The following is a 12,269-nucleotide window of genomic DNA, read 5'->3' on the forward strand; positions in this document are numbered from 1 at the left end:
CCTACAACACCATGACATGTACCCTATGGGGGATTTTTTCGCTAATGGACATGCCTTAGAACATACTGATGGAATCCATTTACATGACACCTCCTACATGGAGCATTTTGTGCTCAGACACCTCCACAACACATTACATTCTCACCTTATCACATGCCCTCAGGCCGCAGATGACTTCCCTTCATTGATACTAATTATTGCAGACTCTGACACGGGGTCGTTAATTTTCTAATTATACCGTGCTTGTACATCAATCAAGCCAGAACACTCCAGACCGGCTAGAGAGGCCTGGGAAAGCGACCCAGACCAACCTCTATCTGACAAAGTCTGGTTCTATTGCTGCACCCAGACTAAACTCGTTTCATTCAATCGCAAACACAGAATCCTCCATTTCAAATTCCTACATCGAGCCTATACCACTCCCAGAGGTTTTGTGCGCTGTGATTACGCACACTCGTCCCAGTGCCCCAAATGCCATGCTGTGGAGGCAGACTTCGCCCATTTAACCTGGACATGCCCACATATAGGGCAATATTGGGGTAAAATCTTCTCTTTAGTCTCTACCATGATAGGAGTCAAGCTTGCACCTACCTCCCGAAGGCCCATCTGGGCTATGTTCATGACCTTCCCAAGGGTGTCCATAGATTCAGCACTGTTGCATTACTACTTGCAAAGCGTGGCTTGGCACTTCACTGGGGTAGCAGTGTGTGCCCTATACACTCTGCATGGTTGAAAAGCTTGATTTATTGTGATAAAATAAGTGAACCCTAGCTGCCGCTTCTGCCCCTTACCTCCAGGCCTATAGATATATGACATCCACTGCAAGACTACCTACTTACCTTGGCATCGGATGAAACTGACTAATGTGTTCTATCTTTATTTATGTGTCCTTGTTCTATTATATGCTTATATAGGCTCACTATACACCCGGCCCCCATGTAACGTATACAATTTTTCTGCCATCATGCCTAGACTTTTATATTGTTGTGCTGTTATACGTTGTATGCTCTTTGCTTTCCTCACATACCTGTTGCTGCACCATATGCAGTGATTGGTGCTTTCGTACCTGGGGGGATCTGTGTTATTGTTCATGTTTCTTTATGGAAAAGTCATTACAGTTTAAATAAATAAATATCACGATAAATCAATCCTGGACAAGAGCTCTTTCTACAAAAAGGTACAATGATAAGTGCTTAAGAAAGCTGGACGGGAATGGAGGAGCTACGCAAGCAACCAAGATGGCCGCATAAGCTCCCGGCTCCGTCGACCTCCGTCGCTGGCGGACTTATCCTGAACTTCATCCTGACCTCCCGCCAGACTCCCGTGTGTCTGAATCGTTGCTGAGCCCAGGGGGGCAATCCCGGAGTTTTTATCGCCTTTATTGACGAAGTTACACCGTCTTTCATTTTTGGGCCTCCTCCAGGGTGTAAGCCGGGGCCTCGAGTACTGACCCAGCCGGGCTTCAGTTGAACAACATCGGCCGCGGGTGCCCGGCAGAGTCCGGTCTCATCGGAGTGGAACATATTCTTTATCCTGGTGGTGGTCCTTGGTCCCTGCGAATACTGGACGAACAGCGACGAGACGTGGTTGCCGCGGTGGGTGGGGGGCCAGGTCCCGGGACCCTGCTGCAGCCCTCGGGGTCCGTGGGTGGGGCCCCCGCTCTCGGCAGTGGTGTAAAGGTTGCCAAGCCTGTGAGTCGCCAGTCGCTTTGTTCACTCCGCGCCTGTTGGTTTCCCCGGAGTAGCCGGCCTCCGGGGCTGAAGATCTGCTTTGCTATCGCCCACGCGGAGATGGATCGGATGATGTGTGGACCGACCCTGGGACCGTAATGGCCGCCATCGGGGCTCTTCGCCTGCAAATGGAGGCTGCTCTCCACAATTTGACTGCACGCCTCGAGATTGTTTGTTTGAGACCGGACTCCAGCCTTGTGTTAGACCTGCAGCATACGTTTACCCCCGCGAAGCTTCATCTACCTCGAGAGGAGAACCCCGAATATGAGCTGAAACTGGTGCCGATTGTGCCCGCACGATTACAGCGGTACGTTACTGGAGCCCCTGAACACCTAGCAAGATCGGCAAAGTCATCACCCGCACAGGACTCACTTCTTCCTTCTCTTCTGGAGACCTCCACTAATATTTTTTGGATTGACTTTCGTGTATTTGATAGACTTCGAGACTTAACCTTTTTGACTCTTTCTGGCTATATTGATCTCCTTTTTCAACAACACTTTGACTCTTTTGCTACTATATTGGTTCTACTGGATGGGGTTTGTGCAATGGATCGTAAGGGCCAGGGCTGACTTTGACTTGAATTCGATACAATGACTTTCTTTTGGCTCAGCTGGGTTGTATCTGTGGGAGTGAGGGCCAGATGGAATTCTTCTTGTCTGGGTTTGGTGTGACTGCTATGATCGAAAAGGGATTTGCTGTCTCTGTGGTGCCGGGGGCTGGGCGGGACGGTCTTTTCTCTGTCGGTGGCTCCCCTATTGGTTTGCTTATTAGTCTGTTATAACTTGCTTAATACCGCGGTAGGGGATGTCTGCTTTTGGCGGGGGGAGGGGAGTCCGGGAGCCCGTATCGTCTTGTAATACATCTCCTCCTCCATCTTTTCCCTTCCCTGGGGTGTAGTTTAGGGGGCGACAGGCACGCTGCTAGTGGGGTTAGGTCGTAGCCATCCGCAGGGGTGCAGGGTGGGGGGTTGAGTTTTTTTTTTTTTTCCTTTATTTTGTTCTATGACCTTTCTATTCCCCTTTTCCCTTCTTCACAAGAGATGTGGCATCTTCTCCTGATCTTTTTGTCTCTCATACCCGGGTGTCGAATGTCCCATCTGCATATCCTGTATCCCGGGTGGGCGGGTTCTGATAAGGTTTGCTTATGGTTATCTGTATCATATTGTTTTGCCTCAGCTCTAAGCTGGTATTGATATTTTTCAGATGCCTTTAATTGTACTGTATTTCCTCAATTCATTCGCCCGTTCACCGCTGTAATATGTACCACCAAATGACACCCGATATGTACATTTTTACTCTTGTGTTATAATCAATAAAAATATATACAAAAAAAAGAAAGCTGGACGGTATTTCGATTATGTGAGGGTCTCGACACCCTAATGAAAGCAGTTTCATAGATTAGCAAAAAGAAAGCGGTTTTAAATATCCCTCAGAGTCAGCCCTCTAGTATCAAACCCTTGGCAGTAGACTCATTCAAAAGGCTCCAGATAGACATTTTAGAAAAACATGTTCTAGGAGATAGCACAGTTTCTGATTTTAAAAATGTTTCAGCTGGTATTTGCCAAAAGGACTTCCAGTTTCTTCAGGACTATGATCCAGGTCCGCAATGGTTAGAAAATAATCATTTTTTTATTATGAATTGATGTGATGATCGTTCATACTATGCATGCATTCACCTATATATATCCATACCACCAGCCTCATTTAGGGGTTTGAGGTTATCCTCTGGTACTCTTTTTGGTGACGTACTGGACCCATAGGTAGCCATTCGCCGGATACTCCTTGAGCCGCACGTTTGTCATAGTAGCATCCCAGCCCAGCGGTGAACAACCTTTACAACGAAACTTTTACAACGCACTGCCATTACAACGCGGTCATTACAACGTAAACCATTACAACGCATTGCGCTGGGGGGCGCTCTAGGATAGGGAATAAGTTTAATTTACTATCCAACACTTTCCCTAGTGTCCACGGGGACTGGAGTTGGAATAGTAAATTAAACTATTCACTATCCAGCACCCCAAAGCGCTATGCGTTGTAATGGATTGCGATGTAAAAACCGCGTTGTAAAGGCAGGCGTTGTAATAGCCTGCGTTGTAACGTCATACATCCCAGCCCACCACCTAATTCGGGTCCAGTGACTACTGCATGTTCTTGATTCTTTTCCTAAATGGAAAACATCTTTTTTGGAACCAGCTAGGTGCCTTAAATGGACATAGACTTCTTTAAAAATCAAACGTTTTCTGTTTTAGAAAGCAAATGCTGGCCTGGAGGTCTGCTGTCCCCTGCTCGCTTTCAACCCTGCAATGGCAGTCATTCGCAGATGGGTGCAAATTGCGATCTGTCTAATTTATGTTCATTAGGTAGGTCATTTTATGACCCAACTTGCATAGACAATTTTTGATATGACCTGTTGGTACACAAGTGGCTTTGCAAATCGCATTTCCATTCACAAACCAACAGGTGTGCAAATTGCATATCCCTGGTTTGTGGATGGAATAATACATTGCACCCTTAGAGTAGTTGAGTTTCATTCAACAGCCTCATGCAGCACTCTCTGTTTTCCATTTCTCCTGATGGTAAAAGCAACAGATTAGCAAAGTATATATGTATGCATTATTTTTAGGAGAATCTAGCTTAGGAACTAAGGGCCAGATGTAGGTAAATCATATTTACCGACTCTTAAATACCGAATTTTACCGATTCGGTATTTAAGAGTCGGTAAATATGAAGTACCGAGATGTAGGTAAATCCAGATGTGGATTTACCGAATCTTTAAAAGTCGGTATTTACCGATTCGGTAAATACCGACCGGTAATGCCCCATTCATTCCTATGGGCTTCAAAGCCCATAGGAATGAATGGGGCATTACCGGTCGGTATTTACCGAATCGGTAAATACCGATTTTGACAAGGGTGCAGGGGGTGTCACTTTGACACCCTCTAGCACCCCCAAAAAAGGGTCGGGGCCATATGGCAGGCATCCCTGCCCTAAGGGCAGGTCTGCCTGTCATATGGCACAGGTGTGCATGCACACATGTGCATGCACACCTGAATCGGTATTTCACCATCAAATTGAATTTGATGGTAAAATACCGATTTCTTAGGCCTTGTGGGACTCATAAGAGTCCCACCTACATATCAATTTTACAGATTCTGTAAAAATACCGGTGGGTAAATTTACCGACCGGTATATTTACAGAATTGGTAAAATTACCGATTTGCACCCTTTCTGTCCTCCTACATCTCGGTAGCCAAATACCAGTCGGTAACGGCCGAATTCGGCCGTTACCGACCGGTATTTGGCTACCTACATCTGGCCCTAAATCTTTCAATTCTACTATACAAAATTGTGCTTCAGTCACCCAGAGCTGAAGTGATGTTGGCCAGATTCACATGGTTTTCAATCAATCACCAAAGCTAGGATTGAAACCAAGGGCCCTGATTTACTAACACTTTTAGCAGAGTTTGTGTCACCAACCTGACGCAAACTTGGCGCAGTGTTGCGATGGGATTTTCTATCCAGTGCAAAACAGGATTTGTGTTGGGAAGTATCCCAAAGTAAAACAATATTGCCCTATACGCTGCCTTGCACTATTTTGCGCCACGGGCATTTCATGGGTGGTACAGGGGCATTCCCATGCAATCACCCATGGGCTTTGATGCAAATACTTACCTACTAATACATTGAGTCTGGGATTCGCGCCAAAACCTTAGGACTCCACGAGGCAGGCCTATTGAGGAGAAATGTCTTATTTCACTGTAATGTTTTCAACTTTGAATAAATGCTGCAGTTGTACAGCACACATACAAAGTGGGAAAAGTATTAAAGGATATTTTTTGTACTGGAAGGGTCACCTTATAGTACAAAATCTATGCATAAGAGCACGTACACACACATGCACAGTTGCGCAAGGGTGTGTGCCTTGGCGCTTGGCAGCCAAAACTGTGCCAGCTCTGAGGGAGAGAAAAAAGGGCCATTGTTAATAGATATGGCACATTTGTTCTCCCTCTCTTTGAAGCAAGGCATCGAAGCAACTTGAGGTTTCCACCTTTGGTAAGAAGATGTTAAAAATAAATATTGCACAATTTAAGCACGTGCCATTTCACTTATGAAATCGTGCTTTCACCTTGTTAGCTCGTGAAATTAAACTGCTCAGAGCACTTTGAGTCACTTTGGGTAATTTGAAAAACCTACATGCTTGTGGGAGGAGAAATGAGACAAAACAGTTGCATAGAAACCTGGACCCAGATTTAATAATGTTTGACACAATAGGCTTAGGATGGCAAAAATTATAGATACAACAGCCAAATTCCCCATTTTATGGTCGCATAAAGCACACCTCTCAACCGTTTGCAGCAGCTCGGCAGGTGAAATTTCAGGATGTGGTCTCATTCTTCCAACAGGTTCTCAATTTTAATAACCCCAAAATGCGATTATTTTACATTTCTGAGCATATTTGAGACCCTGTGCTGAAAACGCACCGGGCTTTGAAAACTTCCTTTTTACAGGTGTTTCTGGGTTACTTATTACTTGTCCTCATTTGAAGCACTGAATAAACAAAATTTCTAGGAATGTCTTGTTTTTCAGAGCAGCATTCCTTTGCTACAGCGCCTCTCTCTGCGTGCTGCTGTTATCTGTCTGTTTAGCTGTCCAGTAGTCAGTCTGGCAGAGCTCACTGTTCAGTGTTGGAGCCTCAGAAGGGCAGTGTCAGACTACAAAACACAACAGGAAGGCGGCCCGGGTGGGTGAATAAAGGAGACCGGTGAGAGGAAACCTGGAAGACCCCCTAAGGCATGTGACACCGTCAAATCGAAGTGGGTTGAGGGTTATGCTGCCTCAAGTATGGTCTTAGTCAAAGAGTTCAGCAGGGTTAGCCCTGGGTGGACCCTAGAACGGTTACTAGGTGGCAATCAGTGGTGTGTCAGGCTTTGCTTATTTCACAGTTTGTACAAACACATATGTGTATGTGCACTACTTGACCTGTGGTCTAAAGGTGTGTGCTTTTCAGGTACAGGAACTAGCAAAAACGTTGCAGCTTGTACCAAGCTGACCTCAAAATCAGGATAACTAAGCGCAAGTTACTTGGACTGCTAGATGTGTCTCGTTGGGCCTAATATTGGCTTTTTGGGTTCTGGATTTTTATAATGTGGCCATCAACTGGTAAGATGGGGGAGGTGAAGCAGCGAGGGCATGATGACATTGGGGAGGTGTTGGACTTGGCCCTTTTTGCAGGGTTATCCCCAAACTTTTGCTTCTTCCTCCTATTTTTCCTTGACCTGTGTTTTTTGGTTTTAGGACTCTGGGCACTTTACCACTGCTGATCAGTGCTAAAGTGCATATGCTCTCTGTAAATAGTTAACATGATTGGTTCTCCTGATTGGCATATTTGATTTACTGGTCAGTCCCTAGTAAAGTGCACTGAGAGCCCTTTATCAAAACAGAGGGATTGGCTAGAGTGCATGCCCAATAGAAAAACATGCCTAGGAGGGGAGGGGAAACAGGAGTTGTTTAGGACTCCTGTTTCTGGCCCCTAGCAACAAAGTGGTGTATCCCATCATGCACCCACGAGTTGTTTAGGCAGCCGTGGGCTACTGAACAACACCTCTGGCTCTGATGGTACCCTTATGTGCGAGTGAATCAATGTTCAACGGTGGCCTGCACCTTACCTGCTGTTATGCGTGCCACAATGAACCGGGTGTGTGCAATGGCAAGGGATAGCTGGCAATCTGAGTCAATGATGTAGAGAAGCAGCACTCTGCCCACTCCCCTTTCACCATTTTCCGTGGTGGTGCCTAAGTTGTCAGCTTACATCCCATTGGTCTGTCCTCCATGACCAACAGAGAGTGTGGCGCCCCAGGGGGACCTACAGCTATGAATAGGCGAGGGGCTTTTCCTGGCAGGGCTTTGCTGAGGTGCTCTCCTTTGTTCATCAGTGCTGTCTCTTGCAGACTGAGAGCACACCGGTGTTAACATCTTTCTTTTTTGGTACTGAGTGACCCACAATCCTCATATCTGCCCTCCATCCTCCAAATGGCCCAACTTATCTGCCCTACATTGTAAATATCCAACCTTTTTAAAATAGATTGTACCTTTGATGAGAAACATAAAGCAATCCACAGAACTAGTGTACTAATATCCCAGTTTGGGGGTTAGTTAGAACGATGCTGGAATGTTATCCTGAGTTAACCTCCCTGCTCTCCATGTACCTTTAGACCACAAGTGAAGCCGTGCTGGCTGCAGTGTTTCGATTCAAACACGTGTGTACTGTGAACTGACCTAGCGAGAACCGCCTCCTCATCCCAAAGAGAAAGGGAATGTTTCACTGTGGGTGTTAGCAGCGAAGTTGCAGTGTTCAAGGCTCTTTTAAAAAGGCAGTGTTTTTGTTTCTTCTGGCCCTTACATGGCATTCTCTATGCTGCATGTATTCCAACAAACAATGTATAATGGTATGTAAATCGATACAATGCTTTGTGTCTCTTTCCTCAAAGTGAGTTCTGACGCAAAACTTTCCTAAATAGCATCCTATGGCCCCAATTACAATTAATGGAGAATTCTGCTTGGTGATACCAGGCAGCTGGAATTTTCCAATGCCTTCCAGAACTCCTGAATAGAATTCATGCAGTTGCAAGAGTTGAACCTTCTGAAATGAGGATTTATTGTGCAAACCCGAATTTTCCTGAAAGGATCCAGGGTGAAATTCCTAATTCCAGCAGTTTAACGCACACATTTACCAACTGTCTCTGAGCAGGTGGTAAATGTGCGTAGACAGGTTGTAAATGTGTGTGGGGACCCCTGGCCCGGATAAGGGGACAAGGGAGGCAGTGAGTGGGAAGGTGTAAATTTAGGATGGGTGAGTGTTGTGGATTATATTGTCTGGCCGGTGGGAACATTGAACCAGTGGTAACATTGAATGTTCCCACCAAATCTTGACTGAGGATTGGGTGGAGGTCAGGTGTCGGGGAATGGGTGAGAGCTACAATGAAGTCTTTCTAAAAGTGATTTTTTAATCCCAAATTTCTGGCTGGTAAAATCAGTTTTAATGTTCCCAATGTCACAAGTGCCGGGGCTAAGTATTAAGTGATAGTGCCAAGCACCAGAAACCACTAGCTCAAATTAAGCACTGAGAACAACCATTTCCACACTTGACTTTTAGGGTAGTGAGGGTCAACAGTCATATATATATATGACGAACCGGCTTTCTCACGAAAGAATGGAGTCGCACTCATCAGGTGGGTCTGAATGTCTTTATTCAGTGCAAAGTTGCTGGCAGTTTTTGCTCCAATGCATTTCGGTCTGCTTCTCAGACCTTTCTCAGGGAGGCCAGTCGCATCTGTGGGCTGAGGGGTGCACAGTTCCAGCCGTTCACTTTTCTTGATTTAAATCCTATTGGTGGGTTGCTCGAGTGCCTGCAGTTTGTCCCCTGGTGGGCGCCGCGCTCGGCTGGGAGAGTGAGGCATGCTGGTCTCTGTGGTTCCCTACAATCCAATAATTCTTTCCCTTTGGTGGGTGACGCGTGTCAATTGCTTCCACCTGATACTCTTGCTGGCTACTTTCGAGTCGCAGAGAACCATTACCAGGGTCAGGTCCCTGGCGGCAGCCAGTGCCCTAGATGCTTTCGCTGCTAACAGGTGTTGGTCCTTTATGGCGGGCAGCATGTGGCGCTCTTTCGCTGGTGGTGCGTTCTCCCGGCAGGACCGCGCCCTTAAATATGACGAACCGGCTTTCTCACGAAAGAATGGAGTCGCACTCATCAGGTGGGTCTGAATGTCTTTATTCAGTGCAAAGTTGCTGGCGGTTTTTGCTCCGATGCATTTCGGTCTGCTTCTCAGACCTTTCTCAAGGAGGCCAGTCGCATCTGTGGGCTGAGGGGTGCACAGTTCCAGCCGTTCACTCTTGTTGATTTAAATCCCATTGGTAGGTTTCTCGAGTGCCTGCAGTTTGGCCCCCTGGTGGGCGCCGCGCTCGGCTGGGAGAGTGAGGCATGCTGGTCTCTGTGGTTCCCTGCAATCCAATAATTCTTTCCCTTTGGTGGGTGACGCGTGTCAATTGCTTCCACCTGATACTCTTGCTGGCTACTTTCGAGTCGCAGAGAACCATTACCAGGGTCAGGTCCCTGGGGGCAGCCAGTGCCCTAGATGCTTTCGCGGCAAACAGGTGTTGGTCCTTTATGGCGGGCAGCATGTAGCGCTCTTTCGCTGGTGGTGCGTTCTCCCGGCAGGACCACGCCATTAAATATGACGAACCGTCTTTCTCACGAAAGAATGGAGTCGCACTCATCAGGTGGGTCTGACGTCTTTATTCAGTGCAAAGTTGCTGGCGGTTTTTGCTCCGATGCATTTCGGTCTGCTTCTCAGACCTTTCCCAAGGAGGCCAATCGCATCTGTGTGCTGAGGGGTGCACAGTTCCAGCCGTTCACGCTTGTTGATTTAAATCCCATTGGTGGGTTGCTCGAGTGCCTGCAATTTGGCCCCCTGGTGGGCGCCGCGCTCGGCTGGGAGAGTGAGGCATGCTGGTCTCTGTGGTTCCCCACAATCCAATAATTCTTTCCCTTTGGTGGGTGACGCGTGTCAATTGCTTCCACCTGATACTCTTGCTGGCTACTTTCGAGTCGCAGAGAACCATTACCAGGGTCAGGTCCCTGGCGGCAGCCAGTGCCCTAGATGCTTTCGCTGCAAACAGGTGTTGGTCCTTTATGGCGGGCAGCATGTGGCGCTCTTTCGCTGGTGGTGCGTTCTCCCGGCAGGACCGCGCCCTTAAATATGACGAATCGGCTTTCTCACGAAAGAATGGAGTCGCACTCATCAGGTGGGTCTGAATGTCTTTATTCAGTGCAAAGTTGCTGGCGGTTTTTGCTCCGATGCATTTCGGTCTGCTTCTCAGACCTTTCTCAAGGAGGCCAGTCGCATCTGTGGGCTGAGGGGTGCACAGTTCCAGCCGTTCACTCTTGTTGATTTAAATCCCATTGGTGGGTTGCTCGAGTGCCTGCAGTTTGGCCCCCTGGTGGGCGCCGCGCTCGGCTGGGAGAGTGAGGCATGCTGGTCTCTGTGGTTCCCTGCAATCCAATAATTCTTTACCTTTGCTGGGTGACGCGTGTCAATTGCTTCCTCCTGATACTCTTGCTGGCTACTTTCGAGTCGCAGAGAACCATTACCAGGGTCAGGTCCCTGCCGCAGCCAGTGCCCTAGATGCTTTCGCGGCAAACAGGTGTTGGTCCTTTATGGCGGGCAGCATGTAGCGCTCTTTCGCTGGTGGTGCGTTCTCCCGGCAGGACCGCGCCATTAAATATGACGAACCGGCTTTCTCACGAAAGAATGGAGTCGCACTAATCAGGTGGGTCTGACGTCTTTATTCAGTGCAAAGTTGCTGGCGGTTTTTGCTCCGATGCATTTCGGTCTGCTTCTCTCAGACCTTTCCAAAGGAGGCCAGTTGCATCTGTGTGCTGAGGGGTGCACAGTTCCAGCCGTTCACGCTTGTTGATTTAAATCCCATTGGTGGGTTGCTCGAGTGCCTGCAGTTTGGCCCCCTGGTGGGCGCCGCGCTCGGCTGGGAGAGTGAGGCATGCTGGTCTCTGTGGTTCCCTACAATCCAATAATTCTTTCCCTTTGGTGGGTGACGCGTGTCAATTGCTTCCACCTGATACTCTTGCTGGCTACTTTCGAGTCGCAGAGAACCATTACCAGGGTCAGGTCCCTGGCGGCAGCCACTGCCCTAGATGCTTTCGCGGCAAACAGGTGTTGGTCCTTTATGGCGGGCAGCACGTGGCGCTCTTTGGCTGGTGGTGCGTTCTCCCGGCAGGACCGCGCCATTAAATATGAGGAACCGGCTTTCTCACGAAAGAATGGAGTCGCACTCATCAGGTGGGTCTGAATGTCTTTATTCAGTGCAAAGTTGCTGGCGGTTTTTGCTCCGATGCATTTCGGTCTGCTTCTCAGACCTTTCTCAAGGAGGCCAGTCGCATCTGTGGTTTGAGGGGTGCACAGTTCCAACCGTTCACTCTTCTTGATTTAAATCCCATTGGTGGGTTGCACGAGTGCCTGCAGTATGGCCCCCTGGTGGGCGCCGCGGTCGGCTGGGAGAGTGAGGCATGCTGGTCTCTGTGGTTCCCTACAATCCAATAATTCTTTCCCTTTGGTGGGTGACGCGTGTCAATTGCTTCCACCTGATACTCTTGCTGGCTACTGTATATATATATATATATATATATATATATCCAAAAAACAGTTACACCATGCATGGAGACGCCTACGCAGTTGGACAGTTCACCTCCTTTATTGTGGGCAGCAAGGAAAACAGGTAGCACCCCACCACAAGAATTGCCAAACATGTTTCGGGCTCCATGCCCTTGCTCACTGGCTGCAACACACAAGTCCCAACAGCTGTGAGGACTTTTGAACGCTAACCCCGCCCAAATGGGACGTTAATTTGCCAACAATGCATTGTGGGGTGTGTAGTCCTTCGTTACCCAAGGTGGATGCTGTGCAGGCTTCGTGCTGAAAATAAACCCCATAGTGGGTCCTGGGGCAGGGAACCACTGTTT

The sequence above is a fragment of the Lissotriton helveticus genome, chromosome 5_1 (genome assembly GCF_964261635.1).
Source record: "Lissotriton helveticus chromosome 5_1, aLisHel1.1, whole genome shotgun sequence".
Lineage (NCBI taxonomy): Eukaryota > Metazoa > Chordata > Amphibia > Caudata > Salamandridae > Lissotriton > Lissotriton helveticus.